The sequence below is a fragment of the Lynx canadensis genome, chromosome C2 (genome assembly GCF_007474595.2).
Source record: "Lynx canadensis isolate LIC74 chromosome C2, mLynCan4.pri.v2, whole genome shotgun sequence".
NCBI classification, from domain to species: Eukaryota; Metazoa; Chordata; class Mammalia; order Carnivora; family Felidae; genus Lynx; species Lynx canadensis.
Genome location: NC_044311.2, coordinates 25503969 through 25518794, shown reverse-complemented (window position 1 = coordinate 25518794; position 14826 = coordinate 25503969).

Genomic DNA, 14826 nt, shown 5'->3' with positions numbered 1-14826 from the left:
GGGCCTTGGTTCTTCTCCATGTGGGCCTCTCCACGTGGCTACTTGGACTGCCTCATAGCATGGTGGCTGAGTTCCAAGAAGGACTGTTCCAAGAGTAAGCATTCCAAGAGGGAGGACACAGAAGCTGCCAGACAAATTAAAGTCTAGTCTTGAAACTGGCTTAGCATTGCTTCCTCTACATTTCTTTCTTTCTTTTTTTTTTTTTTTTTTTTTTTTACTCAAAGGACTGGCAGGCCAAGCCCACAGTTTATGTGGGAGGGAATTACACAAGGGCATAAATATGGGGAGATATGTTCATCTGGGCCACCACAATGACAGTTTACCATGATTCTTAAAATAATTATTATTGTGGGGGCACCTGGGTGGCTCAGTCAGCTGAGTGTCTGACTCGATCTCATGATCTCATGGTTGGCGAGTTCAAGCCCTGCATCGGGCTCTCTGCCGTGAGCACAGAGCCCACCACAGATCCTCTGTCCTTTGCCTCTTTCCCTCCCCTGCTCGCTCATGCTCTCTCTCTCAAAAATAATAAACCGTAAAAAACTTTTACATTATGTATATTTTATCATAATAAAAATTATTTTGAGTTTTTGTTTTATATTTTTAGTATCTATTGTATTTACAACTGTGTAAGAGTTGGTTGAGCTGCAGTTAACTATTTCTTTGCTATTCAGTGTGGTCCATGGACTAGAAACAGTGGTATCACCTAGGAGCTTGTTAGAAATGCAGAGTCTCAGCCCCATCCCAGACCTACTGAATCTGAAACTGAGTTCAAGCAAGATCCCCAGAGGTTTTGTATGCTCATTAGTGTTTGAGAAATACTGAATTACTTTACATAAATGTTATGTTTTGTAGACAATTATGTATTGATTTTGATCATATAATTTTCTGTTTTGCCTTTTGGAGTCATTACACATGTTTTTAAGCCCTCCAAATTTTTCATAGGGTTGAAAGATGCCCCCAGGCCCTGGCCACCATGCCTAGGGTGCCTAGGGGATGAACCTAGACAACTTTGTATGCCTTGTATTCCTTTTCTCATCCCTGACTCTCCCCCTTGTACTTAAGTTCTTCAGGTCATCTACCTGGTTTTCTTTGAGCCATGGTTAGGATGACTTCCTAGGCTTTCAGAACCACAGTCCATGATCAAGGGACCTCGGTCCTTAAAGCAGCCCCAGGCCTCTAGGATACCACATCCCAGGCAAAGTTCAGCTGGCTAGGGAGGCAAAATCAACTGTGTCTATTCCAAATTACTAAACGAGCAGGTAACCTTAAAGCTTCCTCCTAAAAAGGTAACTTCAACCTGGCACCATTTAAAAAAAAAAAAACAAAAAACTATTTACTGAAGTGCAATATACGTGCAGAAAAGTACACATACACATTTACAATTCAATACATTTTCATACACTAACCACTAACCGCTCTCTTCAACGTTTATTTATTTTTGGGACAGAGAGAGACAGAGCATGAACGGGGGAGGGGCAGAGAGAGAGGGAGACACAGAATCGGAAACAGGCTCCAGGCTCTGAGCCATCAGCCCAGAGCCCGACGCGGGGCTCGAACTCCCGGACCGCGAGATCGTGACCTGGCTGAAGTCGGATGCTTAACCGACTGCGCCACCCAGGTGCCCCAACCGCTCTCTTATAACCAACCTACAGGTCAGGGATAGAACATGACCAGCATCCAGGAAACCCTTCTAGTTCCTACTGCCTGCCCACCTTACCCCAAATTAACCACTTTTTGGACGAATAGCATAGATTAATTTTCACCAATTTTTGTTCTCGCTGTAAGCAGAATGACACAGGATACTCTCTTTTGTGTCTATCTCAATTTTGCGTTTCTGAAATTCATCCATATTGTTGTTTGTAGCTGCAGTCTGTATTCTCACTGCTGTATGGTGTTCCATTGTGTGAATTCACCCAGTTTTAAAAGTCATTATATTGTTGATGGGCATTTGGGCAGTTTCTAGTTTGAGGCTATTATGATAGTGCAAGTGGGCACGTTTCAGCACTTTTTGAGGAAGCGCTCAGTGCATTTCTGGGGGAACTACCCAGGAGTGGGACTGCCAGCTCACGGGTGTGTCCATGCTTAGATTTAGTGACACTGCCAGGCAGCTTTCTAAACTGCTAGCCCTGTTCTTACTCTAAAAAGGAATGCCCCGCCCCCATTCCATCCCTTCTTGCAAATGTGACAAATCTCAAACACAAGGTTATTTTTCAAACGCGAAACTTACAAATTTCTACCAAAACGTTGGTGCTAACATTTCAAAATAAATAAATGCATCCATGAAATCCTCAGCAGTAGCAGAATGAGAAAGCAAAGAATCGGATGACAGCTATGATACCGAGATGCTAAGACGTTTTTTCTTTGTTGCTGAGAGGGCTGGGAACCTTTTTGCAAAAGCTGCTGCCAATCAGGCTTGCCGATCTTTGCAGGGCTAATTAACAGCACTTGGGCAAGCAAGGGGGGGCGGGTGCCCGCACAGGGAAGTGAATTGAGCCATCCCAGGGCTTATGACTAATTATGAACACAAAGAGCACTTAAAGACTGTGATTTAAAAAAAAAAAACAAAAAAAACAAAAAAAAACAAGACAAAAAAAAAAATCTCTTCAAATTCTAATGCCAGCCAGCTTGTGATGACAGAGCTTGGGGGCAGGGGTGCCAGGAAAAATCTCCTACGGTGGACTAAACCATACAGCACGGCCCAGAAGTCGTGCAGCCATCCTCCCAAGCAAGCACGGTGAAAGGGCTTCCTTTGTGTCATGCGGGAGCCAGGGGTGTGTGTCAATTCCATTTCCAGGGGGCATCCTGGCCCTACCATGTCAAACCTGTTATTCCTTGTTCTCACTAGGCTCCGAGGAGCAGACTGGGGTAACCCAGGCCCCTGCGGGGGTGAATGGGGTGGAGTTGTAAGTGCAAGCTTTGATCCCCATTAGCTACAAACAGCTAATAATCCATAAGGGATGCAAATCAGGCCCCAATTAATAGCACTTAACTAGCATCTCCTGGAGCAGTGCAAAAGGAAGGTGTGAATATTTGCTGGGGAGGAAAGCAACCCCATGCCTTTCACTGCAGAAGCTTGTCTGATCAGGGGAAATCCCTGGGCTTGCTGGGAGGGAAGAAGGAAGCCCAGACCGAAAGCCTGCTTTGGTGCCCTCAGGGCATCTGGAAGACCATCCACACAGTTCTGGCGTGTTCAGTGATTCGAGGTGAGGCCCAGGAATCAGACATGACCACATTTCCTTGCTTCCCCTTCCCTTGGGGGAGCTGCCTGGCCAACTCTATCCAGTTCTGAAGATACAACCACAGGCCTCCCACCAGTCTCTGAGAAGAGACCAGGACAACCGAAGATCCCAAAATATTGGGGGAAGGGAGCTAGGCTGGGAGGAGGGGCAAAAGAGAAGGAACTATTTACTTAAAAGGGTGGTGGGAAGCTGTTTGCACCAATAGCCTTGCACACTCTAGAGCAGGGGGTCTTAATTTTATCTGATCCATGGATCCTTTTGGCAATCTAGTGAAGCCTCTGGACCCCCTGCTGAAGAAAAATTGACATGCATAGAATATAACATAGTACGACTATGTTATTAAAGGACAGCTATCAAAATATCTGAAACACAATACGTGTTTCTTTGTTAACATGCAGTCAAGATCCAACAGCAGGACCACTGACCACAATGGTTTCAAAGCGATGATGAGCTTTAGCAATAAGTTATCTACAATAACTGTAAAATAGCATAAAAATATCTTTGATTTTGCTTGGTGACAGTCACAGGTGCTGCTAACATTCCTATGATGGGGTACCTACCCCCAGAATTGAAGGAAATGTTAAATTTCAATTACAGATTAGTGAAAATAAAATGTTACCTTTTTCCTACCCAAAGTACAAACTTTCTGAATCCTATCCATAGACTTCCCCGGTTAAGAACCTCAAGGTCACAATAAACAATAAGTGTTGGTGAGGATGTGGAGAAAAAGGAACCCTCATGCACTGTTGGTGGGTATGCAAATTGGTGCAGCCACTGTGGAAAACAGTATGGAGGTTCATCAAAAGAAAATTTTTTTTAATTTTTTTTTAATGTTTATTTATTTTTGAGACAGAGAGAGACAGAGCATGAACAGGGGAGGGGCAGAGAGAGAGGGAGACACAGAATCGGAAGCAGGCTCCAGGCTCTGAGCCATCAGCCCAGAGCCCGACGCGGGGCTCAAACTCACAGACCGCGAGATCGTGACCTGAGCTGAAGACGGACGCTTAACCAACTGCGCCACCCAGGCGCCCCTCATCAAAAATTTTTAAACAGAACTACCCTGGGATCCATTAATTTCACTACTGCGTATTTACCCAAAGAATACAAAAACACGAATTGGGATAGATACATGCAACCCTGTGTTTATTGCAGCATTATTTACAATAGCCAAATTCTGGAGGCAGCCCAAGGGTCCATCAACAGATGAATGGATAAAGAAGATGTGGCATATACATACCATGGAGTGTTACTCAGCCATAAAAGAATGAAATCTTGCCATTGGCAACAATATGGATGGATCTAGAGGTATAATTCTAAGTGAAATACATCAGTCAAAGAAAGACAAATACCATATGATCTCACTCCTATGTGGAATTTAAGAAACTAAACGAACAAAGACACAACGAGACAAACCAAAAAGCCGACTTAGCTATAGAGAGTAAACTGATGGTTACCAGAGGGGAGGTGGGTGGGGGCATGGCTAAAATAGGTGAAGGGGATTAAGAATACCCTTGTCATGATGAGCACTGAGTAATGTACAGAATTGTTGAATCACTATATTGTACAGCTGAAACTAATATAATAGTGTATATTAACTATACTGGAATTAAAATTTTTAAAAATGAAAAAGAACCTCAATATCATAAACTGAATTTAAAATGATATATTCAAGTTGTTAATGCATGTTCCCCTCGCTTAAAAAGGCTTAGCAACATTTTAAAATGATTCTTAGGAGAAAATGATTTTTATGGGCACTGGCATTACAAAGATACCTGTTTCTTTAAATTTAACAAGTGGGTTGAGATGCAAAGATTCGTTCATTCATCCATTTATGGACTGAAGACTTACTGAGCCCTGATGCACCACGTTAGGGATGAAGCCATCCACAGAGATTCTATCCAGTTTAGCTGGTGGCAGAGAGCTAGCTGTCCACCGAAGGTTTGTTCTATCCATCTAGAGCAGTGTTCTAAGGAAGTTGCTGCCAAGCCAGAGACCATGTTCCTTGTATCTTACCAGGTGGGAGCGACACGGCGAGTTTGCGTCAACGGAATACGAATGGAAGTGATACATGTCTCTTCCAGGTCAAGACTTTGAAGAAGTGAGCGTGCCTTCCTCTGTCTCCCGGTTGAATATTGAAGAAGACCGTTTGGACCCCGAAATGACTGCACAGTACAGGACACTCCCATCGCCCTTCCACAATCAGCAAGACGCAGGATTAAATGATAAGCTTCTATTGTGCTAAGCCATTGAGATTTGGGGGTTTGCCTGTTACAACAGCTAGCGTGTTACTTTGCTACAACAAGTGTGACTTAGGAATAGCATTCCTGGGGACCCCTATCTCCCTACTCACCATGGACGGTATGGTATTGCAGAGTAGCTCACTCAACTCTATTCTGACCCCTTTGTAGTAGGCAAATCCAGATATTTCCTTACGTCCCAGATATCACTTCTGGTTCAGATTTCACAGGAGACGCGAGTTTTGCCAAGCCCTTCTGCGGGATTTGGGAAGCAGAACGGAACACAACGTAGCGGAACTTGTGTTCCTACAGTTTCTGCTCTTTCTTCTGGCAAAGACGATTGTGAAGCTGCAAGCATGGACAACTCATCTACAGTGGCTTAAACACGCGGGGGCTTGTTCTCACTCAAGAAGAAGTTTGGAGGTAGGCAGTCACTGGGTTGGTTCCTGAGTTCAGCAGTATCAGGAGCAACATTTGTCTAATTCTTTCAGACTTTCCCTCATGGTTACAAGGCTATTGTGTCAGCTCTGGCCATCACATCTCCGTTGAAAGCAGGACAAAAACAAAGTAGAAAAGGGGAACAACATCACCATTATTGGCCTCTTTTTATTGAAGGCAAAGGCCTTCCCAGAAGCCCTCACAACAGACTTATTCACAGGTGTCACTGTCCAAAATTGGACACCTCGCCTCTTGAACAAAATTTGAGTTCTGTTGGCAGGGAAGAAGACAAGAAGCTACAGGGTACCCCAAACCTGTAGAATTAATGATCTCTGCCCTCAAGGAGTTAATGATGGCTTTGCAGAGACAGAACACACGCAGAGATGTTTCAGTAATAATGAGAATTAAGAAAAGAGATACGGCAATAATAACATAAGTGACAGAAGAGATATTTTGGAGGAGACCCAGACCTGAGGGTTCTGACTCGGCCTACCCTCATTTTAAGGAGGGCTGGCATGAGGGACTTGTGTGTCTCAGCTGAGCTCCATGGTGGCCTCTTACCTGCTGCCCTGCATCGTTTGATGTTACCTCCCAGAGCAGACAAGTGTTCTGAACATCAGTTCAGACCAAGCGGCCTCTGCGGGGTTGATGGGCAGGGAGTGGTGAACTTGACCTGGCCCTGGACGGATAAAAAGGGCACTGCAAGGATTGAAGAAAGGGTCCCAAACACAAGTCCAGCATTTATTTTGTGAGAAGCGTGTTTCCCTGGATGCTGGAAACAATAAAAATGGCCACCTACCTGTGATCAGCCCACACCCCTTTAGCCGAGAGAGAATACCGAGCTCTAAATTTGCCTTCAGGAGGGCACCTGGGTAGCTCAGTCGGTTCAGCATCCGACTCTTGATTTCGGCTCAGGTTGCGATCTCACGGTTGGTGAGTTCCGGCCCTGCGTCAGTCTCCGTGCTGACAGTGCAGAGCCTGGTTGAGAGTCTCTTCTTCTCCCCCTCTCTCTGTTCCTCTCCCGCTTGTGCAAACAACAACTTTAGATTTGCACTTGGTTTTTGGCACCAGGTTTATTAACACTGATGATCCTCATCCCACCTGGAGGCCCCCAGACCGTTCAGGTAATGAATTTGCCTTTATGGCAGCAGCACTCCTGCTAATGAGAAATGAGTGTTCTCCACGAATTTTAAGTTTAATTTGGTGGCTCTTGCGATATTGGTCCTGGATCATTTGCTGCTCACGCTCAACTTTAACTTTTCCCAATAACATGGTTCACCAACCCACTGGGATGCTGGTTTGGACAAGAGGAGAAATCTACAGAAGTGTCTCTACCATGTCCTTAGGGCCTCCATTGTGCCGCAGGCGAAATTTCAACTACCAATAGCTGCAACTCCTGCCTGAGGGCTTTCTTTGAAACTGTGGGAGGCCTTCCTGTCTACCCACACAGTAGGCCAGAAGCATCAGGAGATTAATGCTACCTCTCCTCCAGCGTAGCTCTCAGCCAGGATTAATAGGATTTCATGTGCGTAAATGCCTTGACTCCTCCATTCTTCTGAGCGATAACTCCGAGTTCTGTGTTTTGTCTGTTTCCTGGAGTTCCTCCATAGGATGGGGCTCCAGTTGCCCAGAGTGGCCGCCACGCCGCTCAGACACTGTTGACTGGAGACTCCCCTTTCCTGATTCACTTTCCCATGCTGCACACCCCTGGTTTCCCCCATGCAGGCTCATCTACCAAGTGAGGAATGTCAATGTTATCGATTGACTCTGAAGAAAGAAAAGCCCAGGCAACACCAGGAAGAACAGGAGGAAGGAACACTGCTATTTCCAAGTGGTAATGATAATGGAAAGAGGGTTTCAGCCCAGGGGGCTGCCCAGAGAGACTCTGCCAGAGGGAGAAGTGCCAAAGGACTGGTGGGCAGCAAACTATGAACAGTAACAAGAATGATTTATTCTCACTTATTTTGCACTTAGACGCATCACTGAATTTAATCCTGCCAACGACTCTCTGAGACGGCTGTTATCCTCTCCATTTCATAGGTGAGGAGACTAGGATTCAGAGATGTTAAGAAGTTGCCTAAGGTCACTGAGCAAGGAAATGGAACAGTAAAAATTCAAACCGAGTCAATTTCCTTTCCGTGCCTTAACCATTATACCGTACTTCAACTTGTTGTGGGTTGAATGGTCTCCCTCTACTAATTCATATGTCAAAGTCCTCACCCCCAGTACCTTAGAATGTGACCTTATTTGGAATAGGTTCATGGAAGGCGTAATTAGTGATGATGAGGTCACACTGGAGTGGGCTCCTAATCCAACATGACTGGTGTCCTTGTACAAAGGGGAACTTCGGACTCAGATGTACACTCATGGAAACACCAGGAGGACATGAAGGCAGAGATTGGGGTGATGTGTCTACAAGTCAAGTAACGCCAAAGATGGCCAGCAAACCACAGAAGCTGGGGTAGCATGGGCCAGATTCTTCCTCATAGCCCCGGAAGGAATCAACCCGTCTGGTCTTGGACTATGAGAAAATCATTTCTGTTATTTAAGACGCCCAGTTTGTGAGCTGACTATATCAAAAAGACAGAGTCTCTCTGCACGGGGGAAAGAATCTGAGCAATCTTCATGTCTTAATTTGGACCCCCCTGGGGGTGTCTGGGTGGCTCGATTTGTTAAGCATCTGACTTTGGTTCAGATCTTGCGGTTCGTGAGTTTGAGCCTTGGCTTGGGCTCTGTGCTGACAGCTCAGAGCCTGGAGCCTGCTTCAGACTGTGTTTCCCTCTCTCTCTGCCCCTTGCCCACTCATACTCTGTCTCTCTCTCTCTCAAAAATAAATAAACATTAAAAAAAACAAAAAAACAAAAAAAAACACCCTTCTTAATTTGGACTGCCCTGAAGCTGACTCCAAGAAAAGGATATGAGGAACATTAGTTGATCTGGGCGGCTCAAGGAGCACCATTACTTATTAGTGTTCATAGCTTGTTGCCCATCAGCCCATTGGCACTTCTGTCTCTGTCAGACTCTTTCTGGGCTCTGTCAGTTCCCTGGGCTGAAACCCCCCTTTCCGTTATCGACAAAACTTGGAAATAGCAGTGTGTCTTCCTCTTGTTCTTTTACAGAATCAATTGATAACACGGACATTCCTCACTTGATATATATACACCAATGTGGGGGAAACTGGTGCAGACCCAGATAGGAGATATGGTCTTTCACCTCACTACCCGAGTTTCTGAATTTTCTCCAATGTATCTTCGCTGGGGAAAAAAAAAAATCAGGTTTTTTTGCTGGTTTCTCCTTCAGCTGAAAGCCTGGCCCATGCCCAAGGATCAACCCCTCCTTCTGTTCCGACTTCAAATATGGAACGGCTGGGCTCCTATCTGGGAGCACAGTTCAACAAAGTTTCACACACATGATTTTATTTAATCCTTGGCGATATTGGACAACGTACTCTAGATGAGAGACAATAGGTCTCCACACTGGAAACATACCCTGGGGTTTGGGGTCTTTTAGCAAATGTTTTGATGTTCACCTGAACCGTTGGAGTTGGCATTTGCCTCTGTGTGGTGAGGTCATACTGGGCCATATGCATTTGTTTCCTCTCTGGACACACTTCAGACAGATCCCATGAGCTGGAAAAGGAGACTGTTGGGACTTTGTTAAATTAACATTTGGTAAGGGAAGCAGAGGGTCTGGGATGGTGAGCTGTGGTTCAACAACAGACCACAGGAGAAACTGAAATAGGTTTATCACTCACAGGTCCTGGAGGAAGTACACAGCATGCCTCCAGGGGCCACAGGGAGGTCAAGGCAGGGTGCAGACAAAGAGAGCAACAGGCCCTGGGCACATGCCTTTACTAGGGTTCATGGGTGAAGTGCTTTGGGGTTCTGAGGCTGAGACCAGATCGGTCAATTCAAACAAAAAAGAGAAGAATTTTGGTAAGGTCCATGGGGGTCTTATCGAAGGCACACACGGTGTGGGGGGGAAGGCCCTGGGAGGTGAGGGAGACTGTTTATCACAAGGGCTGTTGGGAGAGTCGTATCAGGAACTTACACTTGCTCATGACTCTGTGGGCTATTATCTAGGGCCTGTGCTTGCATGAGTGGACTACTACCCGTTGGACACCCTTGCAGGCTGCTTGACCAAACAAAACGGATGCGAGGCTGTAATATCATGGAGAAGCCTAGCTAAATGCTTCACAGAGACCAAGTCGGAAAGACAGCAAGGACACTTGTTGACATCAAATAACTTTATTGGATGAACTCCTCCGTCATGCGTTTTTCTTCTCCAAAGGGTATATCCAGTGGTTTTCTTGTAGCAGAGGTGCTGTGGGGAGGAACGTGATGCACACGTATCAGTGAACTATTACCACAACAGTGCTGTGTCACAAATCATCCCAAAGTTCAGTGGCATGAAACAATCTTTTAGTCTATGCCTACTGTTCCATGGGTTGGCTACAACTTAGCTGGGTCAGCATTCTGTTCCAGGCTCCAGTCTGCAGGTTGGGTTCACCTCAGCTCCACAGGGGCCCAGGCCAAAGGGGCAGCAACTACCCAGAGTGTATTTTTGTCACAGTGGATCCAAGGGCACAAGAGAATGGCTCAGCCATGCAAACACATTTCAAGACTCCGTTCATGTCCCATGGTCTAGCCCAGGCAAGAGTGAGTATACTCACCCTCCGTGAATTTATAGCGAGATTGTGGATAACTCTATTACGAGTGACAAATGTGGGCTGACAATTCACTAGTATTTCATGTACCCTGGGATAATATGGACATGTATCTCTTCAAATGAATTTTTGTTCCTACTTGGGCATACTCCAGTGGCCAAAGTGTGTATGTCATTGGCAACAGAGGAGGTGGGGAGAAGGCATGGGTGGGGGCGAGTTAGAATGGCACCGTTGCGTTTTCAGGATACGGTGCCCAGAACTCTGGCGAGGTGTGTGGCTGTTATATGATTACATTCCTACCACTTGAACATTATGAAAGTAAATTAAAGAAAGATGGTTACTTGCAGACTTGGATTTGTGGCCTGAGGTTTGTTCCCATCTGCCTTAAATTTTCACAAAACGGGTGTCACAACTCACAGTCTGTTTTATCAACAACAAAAAAAAATCTATTGTGACCATTTTCTAATGTCCTTGGTCTGATTTTATGATACGTTTTATCAAATGGATGTGTCATAATTTATCCTGTGTCTTCATGTGGTACCTATGCTTTCTTTCTAACTTTGTATGATTGTAAACAACGCTGTGGTAAGTGTCTTCCATATTACACTGTGTTGGATGCTTTTGCTGCACAGTCATTATTCCTGCATTCATCGTATCTTCTTGTTTGCACGTTCTCTTTATCCCAATTGAGCATTCAATAAAATGTATTATTTTGCACTGCATTATCTATCAATCTATCATCTATCTACCTATCATCTATCTATTAAAGAAGTGCTCCTCAAATTCTTTCCTAAAAAAGGCAAAACACAGATTAATTAATTAATTAACAGAACAGCCATATTTTTGAAACAGAAGTCAGGATGTTTAGTGAGACAAATAGTAGTACTCAAGGGACACAGCTCCTCAGATGTTCTAGTGGACTCATGGGGTGTAGATGCTTAATCACAGAAAGCTCAAAGACCCATTGCTACCCATCTGTAAAATAGGGATAAAAATAATACCGTCTGTATAGGATGGTTGGTAGAATTAGATGAACTAAATTATGTACAGTTCTAAATGCACTGTTTTGCTACTTGTAAGGGCTCCCTAAATATTATTATTATTATTGTCATTGATGACAGTTCAAAAATAGTCATTTTTTCATAGCAGCAAACAGGAAGCCATATGGTGGACTAACTCATCAGAGGACACTGCTGGTCAGCACAGAATTACCTGGAAAGCTAGCCATTCGGGGCTTTAAAAGGCTTATAAGAGTGATATGGACCTAGAGATAGCAGGGCATTTGGGCATCAGGATCCCAGTGGAACCATGGACTTGAAATGATTTCTCACCATGGCTTGCCTCTGCTTTTCTCTACTGTCTTCTTTTCTTTTCTCTCATGTAATGACTGGTTTTGTCTCCTACTTAATCTACACCGAGGAACATGGCCACCAACTGGACCACATTTTTGCATGTGACAGATTCAGCGTTCTGGAGAGAGACCCATCCCTTTTCCAAAGCACAAAGTCAAAATTTCCTAGGAGATAAGATTGATTAGCTTTAATCGGGCTGGATGCCTATCCCTGAATCCATCATCTGTAGCTAGAGGAGCAAGATAATATTGCACAAACTGGTTGCTCCCATGGAAACCATGCGGCTTGATTCTTAGAAAATGGGAAGGAAGGTTCTAAGAAGTAGGGAGAGTGTAGGACAAAATAACAGATGTGCAGCGTGGCTGGTCCTCTCTGCCATCTCTTGTGGCCATTGAGATAGAAGATGAAGCAGTCGTCCCTGGACACTCATCCAGGGAAGTGGGAATTGATTACTAGCTTGACCATCACTTTGCTCGGCTTGGGGACGTGACTTCCTCTTAGCTCTCTCTTTTCCTCTTTACCTGTCCTCACTTTCCAGCCTGTAGGCAAAGGAAACCTTGCCGAGTGCTCCAAGTAAAAGGTGCTATCACATTTTACAAAGCCCTTAAGACCATCATTTGGAACACTCTGGTTCTTTGTCATCCTGAGAGCAAGCCCATCGGCGCTTGGTGGAGGTGTCTGAAGAAGGATTGTTAAGCACCAGCTCACAGGGATGGTGAGGTGTATTTTAAAACCCAAACTGCTGTCAGAGAGCATATGGCTTTTGTTATTTCAATATTAGCAGCTTACTCCCCGTGGGTTTTGTCACATGAATTTCAGAAGGATGGAGTGTTTTCCCGATTGACGCTTGAGAAATGTTCTTTGTGCCACTGTCACAAATATTTCCAGTTCTTGCTGGGCAAGAAGATGGCTGAGCCGCTGGAGACAGTCTATCCATGTCACTTGACACAGCATGTGAGGTCAGGCAGGGGTGAGCGCCCTTGTCTGGACACAAAGCGGGAGCATTATCTGCTCTGTGGGGAAGCCCATCGCGCTCAGCCTGCTTGGGAGAGAGACTGACACATGTGGGTCATTCCACAGAGCCCTTTCTCCTTCACAGAGCAAAGTGGGCCTGACACTTCCCAGAGAAAATAACCCAGAGAGCACTCAGACGAAGGAGGGGCAAACATTACCAGTGATTTCTGGAAAGCCCTTTCTTTATGGATTCATGGCAGTCATTTTTTTTTTTTTTCTCACCTCAGCTAATTTATTTCTATTTTTTTGGTTCTTAATAGAAGAAAGAAAGGAAGTTGTCATTATTTGAATTCCCACTGTATGCTGGGATCAGTTCTGTGCCGGAGGTGGTTTGGATAGGTTGACGAGAACCAGTTGTTCAGTTTCCAGGCAATTTGCAAGACGACTGTTAAACATAGCCATTATTAAACATTAAGTTACATTAACTCATCATTTGATAAGTTATATTTAAAAAGGAAATAAATGCTCAAAGCTCATCCTTTCTATTTTGCTGCATTTTCCTGTTACTTATGCCCTTGAGGTTATTTATGTCTATTGTATCTGTATGCTGGAAATACTGTATCATAGCTTGCTACTGTGCATCTATTTGCCACGCTGGTGGCTTGAGATTGGCCATGGCAGCCTCAGAAATCAACAAATGCTACAAATCAGGACTTGATTTATTGTTTTGTTGATTGCCCAGACTTAAGAAAGTAACAGGTAAGGGGCACCTGGGTGGCTCAGGTCATGATCTCACGTTCCTAAGGTTGAGCCTCACTCACATCGGGCTTGCTGCTGTTGGCCTGTCAGCACGGAGCTCACTTTGGATCCTCTGTCCCCCTCTCTCCCTCCCTCCCCCCGCTTGCTGTCTCCCCCAAACAAATAAATGTAAAAAAAAAAAAAAAAACGAGAAAATGACAGATAACTGTTAATAACACACATTACATTAAAAAATGTGTCATGTCTATAAGTATTATGTTATGAATAGTATAAAAACCTAAGAAAATACTCTTCCAATATTTGAAACGATTACCTGATTCAGCAAAGTGGCTCGTGTCATCAACTATCCAGTGAAGTTCTGACATGCATTCTTATCTCACTTTTATCTTCCTCATTCATGAAAACAAAATAGCAACCAATATTCATATCAGTTGCAACCATAGTTTGGTTATGGATTCAAAGTTTCAGCAAAAATCAGTGAAAACATTTTACGAGAATTAACTGACTAATGTAATCTACAATAATAAGTATTGTAGATTTTATTATTATTTGTAAATTGGGTACTATACGTCTTTTCTATTAACACACTTAACGATAACTTTATATGTATAAAAATATTTTGCGGGGGGCGCCTGGGTGTCTTAGTTGGTTAAGTTGAGATTTCCGCTCAGGTCATGATCTCATGGTTTGTGAGTTTGAGCCCTGCGTAGGGCTCTGTGCTGACAGCTCGGAGCCTGGAGACTGCTTTGAATTCTGTGTCTCCCTTTCTCTCTGCCCTTCCTCTGCTCTGTCTCTCTTTATTTCTCTCAAAACAAAAATAATAAAAAAAAAAATATTTTGGGGAGGAGCCGGTTGTAGTTATTAGCTATTATTTTCTCTGCTATGTGTACACTTATCTCTTTATCTCACACTCCAAGACTTGGTACAGAAGCTAATCTAACCCTCCTTTGGGGTACTTAGTTACAGCTCTTGTTCATAGTACATCAGGGTTCTGTACAAGTCCCTCTACTTTCTACAGTAAATACAATTAAGTCTAGGGATTTTGAATTATTTAGCTCTGAATCTGTAAAGCTGAGCTCAGTGCTTGGTACATAGGAGGTACCCAAAAGGTGTTGGTTGATTGAAAGAAACAGTGAGAGTCTTGGGGCTGAGCTGAGGAAAAAGAGAAAAGGAGTCCAGAT